The sequence below is a fragment of the Anas platyrhynchos genome, chromosome 8 (genome assembly GCF_047663525.1).
Source record: "Anas platyrhynchos isolate ZD024472 breed Pekin duck chromosome 8, IASCAAS_PekinDuck_T2T, whole genome shotgun sequence".
NCBI classification, from domain to species: Eukaryota; Metazoa; Chordata; class Aves; order Anseriformes; family Anatidae; genus Anas; species Anas platyrhynchos.
The window spans coordinates 38375375-38391659 of record NC_092594.1 but is presented as its reverse complement, the minus strand read 5'-3'; the positions used below and the strand labels follow the sequence as shown (position 1 = coordinate 38391659).

Below are 16285 nucleotides of genomic sequence, written 5' to 3'. Positions count from 1 at the left end.
ACCTTGGGCTGTGGCCCAGCATAAGGCAGGTGCTCTGCATCGCTCCTAAGGCAGCTCAGCCCCTGGTCTCTGTGGCACAAAGCTGGATCCAAAGAGCCACACGTGGGACAGGGCATCCAGTGGCTGCTTGACCTGGGGAGGATGGAGCAAGGGCACAACCTCCAAAGTGTTGTAGAGGAAAGTCCAGAAGACAGAAAACAGAACATTTATTGATCTCTGCGCTGTCTCAAACAGAACGCAGTGTCATGTTAGACGTGTACAAACAGCTGCCATATTAGCATGTGATCGAAGGCTTACAAGGCATTAGGGATGAAATATCTTATTAGCAACACAAGGAAAAAGCACACATTCCCCACATAACTGGTGATAAATGATTTCTGAGAAGTTTCACATAAATAAGCTTAAAGTTGCAATTTTTTCTGCAGTGCTGCCAGTTTCACCCCAGAGTATGGCAATGAATTTGTCTTTTGGAGGCTTTTTCTTTGGGGATTTTTGTTTTAGCAGTAAGACATGATGGGGAAAAGAATCTTCTTTGTAGGATTGTGTGTCCCACCCTAACAGAAAGGGAGCATTCTCACTACAGCAGGGAAAATGGAAGCATTGTATTAGTTAATGCATTAACAATAATAAATACTCATATTCGTGTCATACTAGAGGGACAAAGATGGATAAAATGTTAAATAAGTTTTTTCTCAGAACTAAATCAACCAAAAAGATAATTTGCAGAGCAAATCAGTAGCTGATTTCTGTACTAAAAACATTTAACTGATTTTACGCATTTCTTTCTCCCATATATTGATACGGGTTGCAACCCTTAAGCACAACCAGCAGTGCAACAACCCGTGCTGAGCAGCTAGAGCCAGGCAACAGCTTTCGTGACGTGCTGCCTCCTGCCAGGGGAACAGCTGGAGGAGCAGCAGGGTTCTTGGTCTGCGTTGGACAAAGGGAGAACCACGGCAGTGAGGGAACAAAACCAAACGCATTATAGTTCTGGTTCTAGATCTATTTTTCTGTCCATTCTGTCCCATCAGCCTCTGTTATATCAGCTCCAAGAAGCACAAAGCCCATTTCTCTTGCCCAGTTCAGTCTGCAGAACAAGCCCTGGAAATGGGCGAGTGTCACGAGCCATTTCCAGACCCCATGCCCTGCCTCCATACAGAGGCTCAAAGGGAATAACCCGAAGTGGTTTGAGAGATGGAGCTGATGTACCAGGAACAGAGAGAACTAATTTTAGCTGCCTCCATTGGGCATACCAACTTGGCTAACGAGCAAAAGGGAAATAAGTCTAAAACATCTGAAGGGGTTAAATACCCCGGATGCGTAATTCAGAAAAATACACAAAGAGTACTAGAATTAGTATTTAAGATGAGCTGCCAAGTATATTTTAAAAACTTTTGCGTGAATTTGATTCTTTATACGGGCTTGGAAGACTGTTTGGAATAGCTTTGCAGTATTTGCTCTTTGTTTTATCCTTAAAATATTAGGAATGCCAATATTAGCCTGTTTTTCTACAGAATTCTTGAAGATCCCAAGGACATACTTTTAAGCCAAGCCTTAAGCAGAGAGGCTGGATTTTGAGCAAAGCCTTCCTTGCTCTGAAATGTTAATTACCCACTGAAGTGGAAAACTTTAGGAAAAAAGCAAAAATTCACAGTATTTCCCTCTCAACCCTTCTCTTTTAAGCACAGAGTTTTCATATCCTTTATTATTGAAACTATCTTCACTTATTTTCTCAGGTTTTGTGTTGTTTGTTTTTTTTTAGACCAGACATCTAAGTTTAAAATAAATACCCTACAGCCCCAGCTACCAATATCTGGCTCATTACATGGTCCAGCTTATTAAGGGAGCTAACAGAACCCTATTTGCAAGGTATTTAGAAGACAAACAATCCAGAGAACATATAATTTGCAACTTTTCTGTGATTTGCCATTATAAACATCCATTCTCACAGCACTTTGCTCGTGTTGGAAATGTATCATCAATTCTTGGAAAAAGCCCTTGATTGATGGTGTTCCCAGACAAACTGGGAGCCTGTCCTTTTTATTACAAGACAATCGATACCAAATTAAGTTATTCAGCTAATTACACAACCGCATCCCAAAAACTTGCTGTGGGTCTTTCCCCTAGCAGCCTTCAGCTTGTTTTCCTCTTCTAGCAACAACCTGAACAAAAAAGCATCGTGTTATGAAGAAGAGATGAAAGGCAAACCAAGGGGCTCTGATGGCTCTTTCATCTGCAGGTCTTCAAAATATCTGTAGGGCAAACACTTCTGATTCCTCCCGCAGCAGCGCATGGCTCCGGGCTGTAAATAAACACAGCAGCACGGACCTCTCGGCACCTCAGGCAGGAGTCCGGGCTTTGGAAGATGCTGCATCACACTTGAAATATTTTCGGGAAAGCTTTCTTCTGAAGAGTTCAGGTCCCAGGCACGATTTCTTTTCAAGGAAGAAGGTGGCAACCCTGGCATAACCATCTCCAGTGAATCCCAGTTTATTCCAGCTATGTCTGCAGTGAGCACATGGGAAACTGCAGTCAGGGAGGGACCCAGAAATGGGCGAGAGGCAAAAGCCAGGCAGGAGGCTGTCCTCACACACCCGGCTTCAGAGCCTGACTGGCTCCATCAGACACAACGCTTGTATTTGAAAACCCGAAAAATCAGTGGGTGGTGACAGCATGCTCAAATCCCCCCTAGCTGCACTCCGGGCTTGTAACTCCTTGCTGCAGACACTGAGATCGATCCATTTGTCATCTCCGAGCCTCACGGCAGGAGAACCACTCTCCGTGATGCGGCATTTCAAACTCTTCTTTTGGACCTCACCTGGCAAACAGATGCACACCTTGGGAACTGCAACCTCCCCCTCAGCCCTGGCGGAGCCGCCAGCCTGCCCCGCGCCTGCAGCCTCCACATCTGCTCTGCCAGCCAAGCAGCACCGCTCCCATATCTGCAGCCCTAATCCCATAATAAATTGGCTTCTTTTTTTTTTTTTTTTTTCATATAAAACTATTGCCAAGTAGTGTACTATCTGGCAGTGCTCTGTTTAACTGAATAATTTGCTAGGACTGAATTACTATAGCCGGTATTAAATGTTGAGATTATCGAACATGTGCTTGTACTGAATTAATATTTTATCGCTCCCGGGTCCTGTGTGGGCTGGCTGTTCTCCTGGAGTGCTTTAGCACCATGGAAACGTTGGGAGATATTTTCTCTTAATTGCATGAATGGTTGACAGATAACAGTACAGTACCATGGAATTAAACCGCGATTGCTGAAGAATTCTGATGAGCTGCTAACACTGTTTCTGTTGTTTTAGTTTTATTTTTAAACCTGGCAACATCTGTCCTTGTCCATTATAATTTCTGAAAACTTCAGTATCAGTAGGCAACGCATCTGTGTGACATGTGGCATGCAATTACCACAACCACGTTTCAGAGGTGAACCCTTTAAACTTGAGAGAATTTCAGTTGAGGAAAAGAATACAGATCTTGAGTGATTAAAAACTCTAATTAATTGGTTTTTCTTTTTAATTTGTATTTTTATGACAAGGCTAATTCTCTAAATAGCCCCTCGGTTTTTAGAATTGTCAAGAAAATAGTATTTAAGCACTATTACTCAAAATTATTGACAGCAAATCCAGGTAGCTGGTTATAAATTGACTTTTGATATTTCTCAAGTTGGAATTGTTCAATAACTTGCAGGACAAAGCCCTAAAAATCACTGAGCATTATTACATAATCAGGCAGTTTTAAAAAGTACTTTTTAAAACAAAACAAAAAAAAGTCTGATTTGTTCTGCATGATTCACCATAGTGTAGCTGTCCGGGACACATCTTATCTTCAAGAAAACATGTAATCTGCCCGTGGGAGCTTGTGACACCTTCCCTGCCTCGCTTGCTCTGCCTCATACGGCATTGCTGAAGTACCCCAAGTACATTTTTCAAGATATGCAACTGTTTGATGAATAACAAATTATTGTAATTATCCCTAATACTACAAAAGGCAACTGCACTCTGCAAACGAGACGAGGCATTGTACCAAAACTAAGCACAGCATTTTTCCTTTGGGGGCCCCAGTAAGACCAGCTTCATGGTGAGCTGCCCACAGCACCCTCCTCTCAGACAGCAAAGTTTCCCTGGAGTGCTCCCACTTCAGCTCCTCACTGCTGGGTTTGGGGCCAGAGCTCAGCCTGCTCTCGGGGCCGGCTGGACGAGTCTATATTGGAAGCAGACCAGGAAGGAACAATTGGATTTGCTTTTTTTTAGATGCACAGAAATCTTATGTAACCGGCAAATTGCGTTCCTTAAGAGAAACCATGCAATGAATTTAGCTAAATTGGATGAAGTTTTTGCAATTTTATAAGAGCGGAGCATTAAGTGCTATATGGCTGAAGCTGTGTTTGAGCCTTACCCCAGCTGAAAATAAATAAATCAAAAATCAAAGCCCATGGCCTGGATGCAATCTGAACCCAGATACTGAGTCACAGACCCACAGCTCCTCAGGAGTTTTCTGTAGGCACTTTGAGCACAGCAAGTCTGTGCTTTCAAAACTCTTCCCCGATCTTAATCGGAGCACATCACATACGGATAACTGAACTCCACCCGTAGGTGACAGACTGATAGCCTGGAAGGGATCCACAGGTTTTTATCCGCCCTGTGCCTCCAGCAGCAGGGAAGCAGAGCGCAGGCGGCAGCGGGGCAGGTCTGGGAGCTGGGAGGTGGTGGTGGCTGTGCCTTCGCATCACTGGCTCTGCGAGAACCCTCCTGGAGCCCCTGTTAAAGCAAGCAAGTTATATTAAAGCCATTTATCTTTATCGTTAACATAATATGCCACCAGAAACTTCCAGTAAAGCCTTGAGTTTGTGTGTGTTTGGTGGTGGTGTTTTTTTTTTTTTAATGAGATGGGTCTGAGCCAAGTTCCAGGTTCCAAATGAGACATCTCTGAAAACTCACCGCGTTCCAGTCCTGCACCCAGATCCAGATCTGTTTTGTCACCGTGGCCTTTTTAAATATGCAGCGGTGAAGCCCAGAACTAATCAAGATCTTGGCTCCCGAGCGTTCAAAGCCCAGGTTTGAGCTGTCTGCTCTCCCTGCTGCCAGTGAAGGCCAGAACTTAACGCCTCAAGGAAAACACCCGGCTGTGCCCCCCATGCATGCGGGCACCCCTGGAGCACAGCAGGGGTGGTCCAGATCCCCCATCCCGCAGGAGGCAGGAGCTGTCCTGGCCTGCCCACAGCCTCCCAGCCTCCACTTTGTGCTGCGATACGACAGCAGAGGCATAGCAATGCGTGATCAGACAGGAGCAGAGTGCTGCTGAACCCTCAGCACTGCTTGTACAGAAAGGGAAGAGGCCTGATTTTCCTTACACGGGTGCTCCATGTGCAAATGGATGCATCCACTGCAGCTGCATTGCAAGGGGCTGTACAACCACATGCAGGTGAATCGGTCCTCCTTGCACACATGCAAAGGTTCTTTCACTCTTGGAAGACAACAGGGGCTCAGCTCGCTGCTGGCTGAGCCAAGCTCTGCAGCCCAAGAGGAGCCTCGAGCTGCAGTCCTGGGGATCGTGCCCTCCCACACCTGGCTCCCTCATGCTTCCCTTTGAAAACACCAAGACAACAATTACATTTGAAAAAATCTAAATTCAGTAAGACAAGAGCTAAATGAGGCCGTGATCATCTCAGAATACATCTGTTTGTTCTCTACAGCTGTTACGAAAATGACACCATTATCTATATTTTAAAACAGAGTAAACTACCTTAAAATGCTCATCTGTCGAGGAAAGTTTGATTTTCCATGAGAGTTATGGTCCAAACAGAAGAAAAGCTTTTTTATCAAATAACCAAACAAGTTCCATATTTAAATTGCAGTCATTCCACCTGTGTTTACAGGATTGTAGGTAAAAAAAAAAAAAAAAAAAAAAAAAAAACATTTTGGAATCATCACTTTTCTATGGTTGAGGTCTCACCAGAAAAATAGTTTTCTATTCTCTTAAAATTTTATCTAGGACAGAAGCATCCTTATCTAAAGACTTCAGAAACTTAACCTCCCAAACTTGACACTTACCATAAATGCCCAAAGTGTTGCACTGTGTTTAACTTGTGTTGGAATCAAGTGTGGCTGTGACACTAACATCTTGCACGTGCTCTGGGAGTGTAGGGATCAATGCAAACACTGCACATCGTCCTGTGCCTGACCACCGAGTACAAAACCATTGAAACTCCTCGTGTAGCTTCCATCCAGCCTGAATTCAGACGACAGACTTGAGGAGCATTTGTCAGCTCATGTGCGTGGCCCCCACTAACAGCAGTGTTAATGCCCTGCAAACAGCAACATTAACATTACTGAAAAATTCATGGCCAAACAGAGAAATAGGCCCCTTCGGGTGAAAAACAGCTCCGTGCAGTGACTAACCCACATGTATCCTTGTCAGATAGCGGGTAAGCAGCCACTTGTTCTGCACACACAGAGCTGAAAATATACGTAACTGGCAATGCAAAAGCATGACTCCTTCAGCTTGCTCTTTGACTATGGATATGTGGGTAGCTTGGCACATCGCCATCAGCATCATTCAAGATTAAATCAAATCAATCTTCAGCACATTACTACACCACTTTTGGCATTGCTGTATCTACATCCATATATCTGGTCTAAAATTAGAGTTGTTGGAAATGTGTTATCAGGAGAAAAAGCGGCTGAAAGGCGAGGAGAAGCTAATTGTGGATGGGGCTGGTGGCGTTTCCTGTTACCGAGATTGCCCAACACTTAGGGCCAGGTCTGCTAAACAACAGGCTCCCATATCAGAAAACCTTCAACCCCATTAGCATTGCCATTCTACTTTAGTTAGAAGAGAGAGTGCCTATAATTTTTAAATACAAGTCCAGAGGTGGAAAAGTCCCTTTCCTAAAGCTGTGTTTAACCTGGAGTTCAGGCACTCGTATGGACTAGGTGAGAGCTCCCAGGTGGACCCAGGACATGACCTCCATCTCCATAATCCGTGGTACTGCCTGTTCTGGACTGGGCATTCAATGTTCTCTGCTCTGCATAAATATTCACTGGGACACACCACCACATGGGGTCCAGCATGAAACATTGAGGACTTCCCTGTTCCCTGAAGCAGCTCCCAGCTCCATTACACGGATTTCTTCACTAATCTGCCCTTCTCTTTCCATTCTTTCAAGGCTCTATAGTTATTCAAAATATTTGTTCTAAACATATATCACAACAGGGTCAAGCTCTACCCCATCCAACTGTTCCAAGAGTTGGCAATAAACTTGGAGACATTCTTGAATTTCTTCAGCTTCTCAGGCTCATCTGCTCAGTTAATGGTCAAGCAATCCTTTCATTCTATCAATATCTGTCCTGCTGAAATGGAGAACTTATTTTTAGCCTTCTATTTAAACAAAATAACCTAGTATTGCATGAAGGTCATTTTTAACAACAAGCTCCAACAGTTTTAGAATAGCATCTCCTCTTCGAGTCAATGAATAGTTTAACAAACCTGTTGGCCAGAAACTGAATAGTTGTAATCTGATATAAAGGACGCCAGCTGATAATAGTGCACCGTGACCTAGAAAAAAATATTCAGGAGTGACGTTTTTGTCCATAGCTTACAATTAGGTACAAAAATTTGAAGAAATATTTAACTCTATACAACTCAAGCCCTACTCACAGTACCTTACACTGCAGTGTTACTGAGTCTGGGGCAATTAAGAGGTGCGTTGACTCAATGCTCCTAGAGAAATGCTGTCAGTGTACTTACTGCCAGAGCCTGCACGGAGAGGATTGCACTATCCCTGACTCCAAACTGTTACCAGCACGCCTTTTTTAATTATACCAAATTCAACTTTCATATTAATGCAACAGAGGAAATTGAAATACCCATGACAAGCAATATCATCAACTGCACAGTGCTTTATCTTTACAAGAACGAGCAGGTATGCTGTGAAGATCAGAATCGTTACATATGTAATTAAAACACGAGTAAATGGCTTCCTTGGGGTGATGGGGCAATGGAGAGGAGGCAAAAAAACCTCAACAGCAGCCCTGCCTCACCAGATGCAGTAGTAACTCGTATCTTAATTGGGTGAATGCTTGTCAAGCCTCTTACTTCCTCAGTTCCTCCTGCCTTGTTTCACATGGGCAATTTGCTCCTTCTGTCTTCCCTCCAGGATTTTTCTTCGAGTGTTTTTTCTAATCAAATCATGGTGATTTTCAAGTGGCTTCCTTTCTAGTCAGAAATTTTCATTTTCTCCTGCATTAGCCCTCTAAGAAAAATGCTTGCATAAAGGAGTTGTACCTTCTAGAGGTTTTCTGCATACACATTACCCACAGATTAGGGAGAATATTAACAAGAGCCTCAACATCTCGGAGGAAGCAGACAGAGCTGGATGCTACAGAATTGAAACTGTTTCGTGCCAGGTCTGTCAGTGCATGCAGCTCGCTGCACAGATGCTCTGGGACTCCCTCCTCCTGCTCCAGTCCTGCCCAGCTGCCTCTTGCCCTTGCTGGGAGGCTCAGTAACCAGAGAGGGGACAGGAGCAATGTAAAGGTCTTGCTGGGGCTACTGCTTGCACTGCCTCCTCCTCTTGTCCAAGGAAGTGCCCTGCTTCCAATCAGGGCAAAACCAGAGGATGATTTCAAAGTCAATTTTACAGCATCTGCTAGAAGGCCAAATAGAAGTGTCACCTGCCTACCCCGCTGAGCTGCAGCACAAAAGAAGAGTTCAGAATAAGACTAAAAAGGGCTGGACAACAAGGGCCACTCCATTTGTATAGTTTCTTCACTGCCTAGGCTCAAGTTTATTTGAATTCCTACTTGGGTTCCTGCACCAAATCCCAGCCCACAGACATGTACAGCTAAGGACTGCTGGATATAGCGACTCTTCAATTGCCTCTTTTTCCCCCCTGGTCTTCCCAAGCTACTTCCCAGTCTTTGAGGAAAGCTTTCATATCTTTACAGATCCTATAAAACATTTGGTCAAGGGGACCTGGACCGTATCAGCCTATGCCAGGGGCTCAGGGACCACACACAGCATCCACTACTGCCTCGGTCTGCTGAGAGCATCAGTGCATGAATCATTCTTCCCAAACAAAGTGGTTACCAGGCTGATAAGCAAGATCTCTGCAGATTTCACCCTCTGCTAATGCAAATTTGAACTGATACATTCCTCATAACACAATGCCTTGATCAGCTTTTACAAAAAAAAAATATATAAATAAAGTAATGCCTAATGACTCAAAGACAAGTGCTTGAAAGTTCTTCGAAAAAAGAAAAGATCTCATCTTTTTCCCCGGATAGGACACAGCAGTGATGGACCACCAAATGCCATGAAAAATATTCAATGCAAAGGCCTGGGAAGCTGGCAAGAACAGCCCTGCTACCACACGACAGATCTGTTGTATAACGGTAATACCACGGTTACACTCCAGCTGCAGAAGTAACATTAAAATTGCATGAACATTTATTAAATCAACATGTTATCATTAAGTTGCATTTAACAGAAAAAGCAGCTTCCATTGGCCCAGCTGGCCTTAGAAACACCTTTTGTGATTAGAAAAAAAGCAACACCACCACCATGTGGCAAGAACCATCCACCTCACAAGAAAACGATGCAGGAAGACAGGAGCTGGATCCAGAAAAGCAAAGTCTTGCTCCATCTTGGTTTTAGGTAGACAGAGATCCTAGAGCAGGCTCCTGGGTTGGGTTTTAGAAAGCAAGGTTTCATTTGGGTGGCTGGACTTGTGGTATCATTGCCCACTGCGGGGCAGGACATCGCACTTCCAAATCCCAGAGTCATGGATTTATGGGTCTGCTCTGACTTTCTAGCAGATGCAGCACAATCATGCCCAGCCCTCATTAGACTTCTAATTAGACTCTGACCATCTCCACAGATTTTGGATGTTCCGAGTCACCAATAGCCTGAGACAACTATTCCACATTTTGAATTAAAATAGCGCAGCCTCAGATGGTGGAAGCAGCACGATGAACACCAGCAGCGACCACCTTATGACTACACGCATGCAAAAGCCACCCACTTTGCTGGGGAGCCCTTCAGAGACTACAGAAGATCGGGGAAAATAATGGAAAAAAAAGCCTTTTTGTAAATGTTTTGTTATTTCCTAGTATGAAGACGTTTGGTTCCTTTGGTTCCTGCCAGCTTTTCCCTTCCCCTACTGCTGCAGACATGCCTGGCAGCTGCCCCCTTCCCATGAAGGAACATCTGCAATTTGGGGACTCACAGAGAGCAAGTGAGCACCAGGAACCACTGAGATGAGCGCCTGAAAACATGTAAAATATTCACGCCCATTATTTCCCTACTGCTTCCAAATACCATTGAGATGAAAAATTGCCAATTTGCTATCTCTAATCTGATCGTGTTCCCCTTTTGAAAGGAGTACCTGCCTCTTCCTAACAGCCAGGGGGATGTGAATAAGCATGAGAAGAAGACCGTGCCCCATATAGGATCCCATCCTTTGATCTTTTGAGCAAGCGGCTTCCAAATTGCTGCACTGCGAAGCATTTTAATGTACACTTTGTATGGATGGTTACAAGCAAATGAATGATTTAGTAACAAAATGTTTGGAGTAAACCAATTGAGTAAAACTGCAGAGGGCATGTGCAATCAGGCTGGGTTTGAGTAACAGCTGCTACACATTTGTAGAATAATAGATCTGATGAACTAATTCGTGAGAGAGCTGGGCACAGCTGTGATGCAGCTCACAAATGAAAAGCAACAAATTATAAGCAACTGCATAAAAGGATTGTTTTTCAGACCAACTTCACTAAAACTGCACAAAGTTGTGTTGTGATTTTTTTTTTAATTAGTTTGGTGGGTAAGGGAAGCAGAAGGAACAAGGCCTCTATCTGAAGTAACTGCTATTTAAAGGTCTGTAGCTGAGTCAGAAAATCACTTCTCTTTTAAAGTACAGGAGCAGGCAATTGAGTTCAATAAAAGTTGCATGAACAGACAGACATGGTGAAGGGAAATTCTGCTTTCTTCCAGAAAAACACCATGGATCAAAATTCTTAGTATACCAAGTAAATATAATGAGTTACCAGATCAAGCTTTCTTTTGCGTTACACCCAAAAGGAAGATACAATTTGCACCTTCTCTTCCAGAAATCATCTCAAGAGGGGCTGTCACAACACAGGAGTCACGGGATTTGCACAAAGCCATTAGGGCAGCACGTGCCAATGGATTATTTCAGACTCGGGGACATATAAACTACGCTGAAGTTTTAATTGTATGCTGTTTTACTGACAGCTTTCTCTTTAAAAAAAAAATCAGAGTAAAAAAACTATTTCATCAATTCTGATCTATGTTTAAACTAAAGCTCCACCAGGAGCCCTGGCTCCCTTCCTGTAGGGCTGCTGCCCCTCCACCAGCCCCACTGACATATGGGGCCAGCCCACGGCAGGTGCAGGGCTCCGCGTTTGTTTCCTTCCCTTCTCCACTTTGTAATGATCAGTGATCTTCTACTCACCCATATTTCCTTCCAGAAAAAAATAATTTTTTAAAAAATATAGCTGATTTTGCTCTATTTTCACCAGATAGCTGCTGAAGTCGAAGGATGTCCAGCCCTACTGAATGTTAGCTGATTTGAGGCGCTGCCAGTTTTTCATTTCATCAAGTTATTTTCACAGAACTTACAGATCAGCATAAGCAAGAACAGCAAAAGGCATTGACATTTCCATAAAACATCCAAATGTGTTTTGGGGGGTTTTAAATTATTTTTATTGTAGCTGTAACCAAAACAATTTGAGAAATACCTTTCAGAAAGAAAATAGCTGTTTGGAGACAGAAGTCCATCACAATAGCCAGAAACATCCACCTTCCTTTTGTAATTCTGCTGGCAATCTGTAGCAACAGATTATTATTGCTGTGCAACGCCGACAGGACAGAGATAATGCTGTAATTTATTCTTAGAACATACTTAAGCGGAATTATTTTACTAGCAACCTGCTGCAATCCCCACAGTAATACAGCAGCCCGCACAGTACAGCTGATGGTATGAAAGGGAATGATTTAACACAAGAAAAGCAATCGATTTTACAGAGTGCAGCAGAGGCAGCCTGCTTCCAGGCTTAGATCTCTCCTGCTCCCTCTGCCTATTTGTCTGCTCCAAGGCTTCATCCCGCATTTTGCTGGTGCAGAAACCGTCGCTCTCCACAAGTAATAGCAGGATTTCCAATAACCTCAGGCCATCCACATCTCACTGTAAGAAATTGAACCGAAGAGCCACCGCTCAGTCTGTTAGGTGTGCAGTCACATATCAGGCAGGATCAGCGGGGCTTGTTCTCGCCAAGCCTGTGCTGTAATTACCTAAAAAGAATCCCGCAGTTTCCCCACAGAAATAGTAAGTGTATCAGTGTAGGCAGCTCAGCATTTTTAACTACCACATTATTTAGGAAAATATTCTCAAGTGCATTTATATATTGAGTAACCACCAAACTCAGATTTTCAGAAGTACAGAGGATGGTCACATAACTCATTTAAAAAAAAAAAAAATCATTACAATTCAGAAGCCAACGTTTCAGATACATTCATCTACTCAGTAGTGTGAGCTCTAAGTGCTTTACACCACTGCCTCTTGCTCGAAAAGTTTTACAGATTGCATTTTGATCAGCACCCACCTGCTGACAACAGTTTTACTAGAGCGTGTGCATCTTTGCTGATGCTCTGTGTATTTGCTAACAGAACTGGGAAACTTTACATTTCTAAGCACAGTTCCTACAGAGCAGCATTATAAAATGCAGCCCAGGGCAACTGCTGTAATGCCAAAGGGCTGGGGGATTGTTCCAGAGCACCAGCTTCTCACCACAGGAAACACTCAGACCACATTCCCATTCTACCTGAGAGATAATTTATGCCAAAACTGAGTTTTACCAGGTTAAATTAACTAAAGAACAACAGGTCTCCAGTGGAAGACAGATGCAAAGGTATTGTTCCATGAAGCAAAGTCTGTTAATGAAACTTCATAATATGGACCAGCTTTTTAATCTTAAATTCATTAAATAATAATAATAGATACTTACAGAGAAGTTAGATACCAAAACACTTTTGGGGGTCTTTGTGTCAAGCCTAGCAGCACTATATGCAACAAAAAGAAGAATGCTTCAAAAATCCAGTTCTCTGAACCCAGATGGTTGGGAAATTTAAAACTCCTCCAGGCATCTAAATACTTCTGCAATACTTGGTTTGTGGATCTGAGAAATCCAAGGGACATTTAAGAGATATATCAGCACTAAAACACATCTCACATTGAAATGTTGCAAAGGAAAAGATTACACTGCAGAGAAGAAAAATCAGCTTCATGGGTCTGTACATCAGTTTGAAACGCCTGGCTTGCAATCAGCAGCATTAGGACTTGCAGCCTCCTCTGCAAAGAGCAAGACAGATAAATGACTGCACCTAGCCGTGACTTTATTCTCGTCTCAGCTGAGCCACCCTAGGGGCACGCACTGAACCCAGACGTGTGTGAACATCAGGGGCTGGAAGCACAGAGCCAGCTTCTCCCAGGAGGGACCCACGGTCCCCAAGCAGACGGAGACACCAGCCCGGTGTGGAAGGGAGCATTTCCTCCGTAGCTGCTGGTGTCTGTGTCTCTGAAGGGTTTCATTACGCCTCTGGAGCGTACCTCTGCCCGTGGTTCAGTGCTGGAGCAACCGGCAGCTTCCACGCTCATCCCACGCAGCCCAGGCAGCAAGGAGCACGCTCAGCTAGCTCCCTTCTCTAAGCTGCGCTTAACATCCCTGTGCTTAATTAAGTCCTCAGCCAAATGACTAGGGAAAAAAGCAGAGAGTTAATTAATATATCATGATGCAGTACATAAAGAACTTCTGACAGGACAATAAATAATATATGAAAGGCAAAGCAAAAGGGCTCTAATTTTGGGTTGGTTCAGAAATACCTCAGGCCTCAAACTATCTGTACTAATTGCTTGAACACAGGACATTTCACATCCATGCTTACAAAGACCTTATTTACAACTAGAGTTTCAGATGCATACAGCATTAACACTTGATAATCTCAGCGCTAGTAGCCAAAATAATATTGCTAAGTTATTTTTGTATGCAACGTCTCTGAATCCTATAAAAAATAAAGTAGTTTTTCACTAAAGCTGCAACCTTCCTCTCAGATGGTTGCAAGTGCTAGTTGTTAATTATAGATAAAACATTTCTGCAAGACTTTGAAATAGTGCTTGAAACTAACCCCAATCAGCTGAGCTCAATCTCAGTACTTCTGGAAATTCAAAGATCACCCAACTCCATACCCGTTTTAGTTTTTTGCACATATTTAACACAACATGAGTGTTCTCTTGCAAAAAGGCTCTTTGTGCACATCGCCATATAGCAGGGTAACATTCACCTGACAGCTACACTTGGCATAGACACATTGTTAGGCACAATTCTCTGACCTCTCTTCAGAGATATTTTTCTTTTGTCTTTTATAAGAGTTAATATTAATAGCAAAGTGTTTCTAGATTGCTATTCCTGCGCTAACGATGTTCCGTATGTTCTTTCTTTAACAATATCATTGGGGTCAACATTAGGAGAGGTTTATATTCAAGTAGAAGAATGGAAGGAATGAAGCCCTGACAAGATAAGGGATTGTACATCCACAAAACCTGACGTTATCTTTTCATTTCACCAAACATCAAGCAGATTTATTTCATGTAAAATCAACATTTTGTCTAAAATCAACATTTAAACAGACATGCACGAGAAACTAGCACCAGAGCACCAACAAAGCATGCTTCCGAAATCTTTATGGCACTTTACAAATGCTGTGCTCAGCCTCTCTCCTGGCTTTCCTACTGCCCGCAGGGCCACCAGCAGGTTCAGAGGCTGCCGTTCGTCCCCGCTGCCCCTGATGGTCCCAGCAGCAGTCCTGTCACGGCTGCTGTTACCGCCGAGCGCCCTGCCTTACCACAGGGGCACGGCAGAGAAAGCAGATGCTTAGTTTGCTGCACACAGATAATTCCAGCTCAGCAGAGGAGATCAAAACCAACACCTAGCTGCAGTAAAAAGGAAGTTATAAAACACAGGGGGCAACGAAAAGTCCTGCAGGTTGCCTGATGCCTCTGCTTCACCAGCTGGGCCTGGGTATCCACAGCAGCTGACTTTTGCCCAGCCCCAGCTTGGGGTCACTGCAGTGCTCCGGGCAGAAGCAGCAGCCCTGCTGATCTTCAGTGCTGGTGGGAAGGGGAAAGAAATCAGGGAGAACAATGAAGAGGAAGAAAAGGAGAAGGAAAGAAGTGATGCACGCTATATCATTCCCATGCTGCAAAACCAAGAACTTGCTTTTGAGGAGAAGCCACAGTGGGGAAAGAAGGACGCACATAAAGATTGGTTTTAAAACAGAAGCGTGAGTGAGGTAGTGTCTTAAATCCAGCAGAGATACACGTAACAGCTAGCTCATTTCACTCTGAATTACTGATACTGCTCGCAAAGTCTCCGCTGTGTTTTATGGGTTTGTTTACTGCGGTGGGGTTTTGATCTCTCCGTCAGGCACACCTTGCATTGCTGATGCTGCTGGGGGCTGGTGCCTGGCCCCAACAGAGCAGAAGATTTGCAAAGATGGCACAGCTGCTGTGCCCCACTGCTATCTGCCCTGCCTATGCCAGAACTTGTAAAACCAAATTTACTACAGCTGCTGATGGTGCAGGGCTGGGGGGAGCTGAGATAGAGGCCACTGCAGAGGGAAGCTGAGTCTGCCAGAAACAGTCATCATTATTCTCATCCCCTCCCAGTCCTCCCACCGAGCAGGAGCAGCCCCACGGGCCTTCCTTTCTTTGTGCCACCTTGAAAAATTGTACTTCTTACCTTTTTTTTTTTTTTTTTTTTTAACATAGAAAAGAGCACAAGACAAAAGAAAATAAGAGAGTTCACAGATAATATGGCAGGGCTTCAGCATTCGCAGCACTGTGCTATCTATGTGGGTATACCCACAGATTGTCTTTTGTTCAGCATGTAACAGAACAGCTAACACAGCATAAAATGTGCAGAGAGTAAGGCAATTAATAATACAATGGAGTTCCCCATGCCCTGAAAATTCGCCAAAAACAACAATTCAGTTTAATCTGTAGCCACTGTGCATTGTCTTTGTCACCTGATCCCCAAAATCGGCAGATTGGATGAGAGCACAGAAAAGAGAAAAAGAAATGAACGAATGCATAGGAAAATTTGTGAAGAAAAGCGTGGACTTACATGGCTTACAAATGACAAAGCAGAAATGACAGAAATGGGGTACACAGAAGACACGGTGGAGAACTCAGATCTCCCCTGCA

General features: G+C 43.7%; 1 long non-coding RNA gene across 3 annotated transcripts; it reads right to left on the bottom strand.

The window, feature by feature from the left end:
- Positions 1-11655: 11655 nt before the first annotated feature.
- On the bottom strand, positions 11656-15506 carry LOC110353211 (uncharacterized). 3 transcript variants are annotated; one of them, XR_011811129.1, is made up of 3 exons: positions 14926-15324; positions 13634-13778; positions 11656-13375 (listed from the first exon to the last, which is right to left on the bottom strand). It is a non-coding gene; the product is annotated as an uncharacterized lncRNA (long non-coding RNA). The 3 variants fall into 3 exon arrangements; XR_011811130.1 differs by lacking the exon at positions 14926-15324 and adding an exon at positions 15338-15506 and having other exon boundaries at positions 11656-13778; XR_002403443.4 differs by having other exon boundaries at positions 11656-13778; positions 14926-15330.
- Positions 15507-16285: the final 779 nt, after the last annotated feature.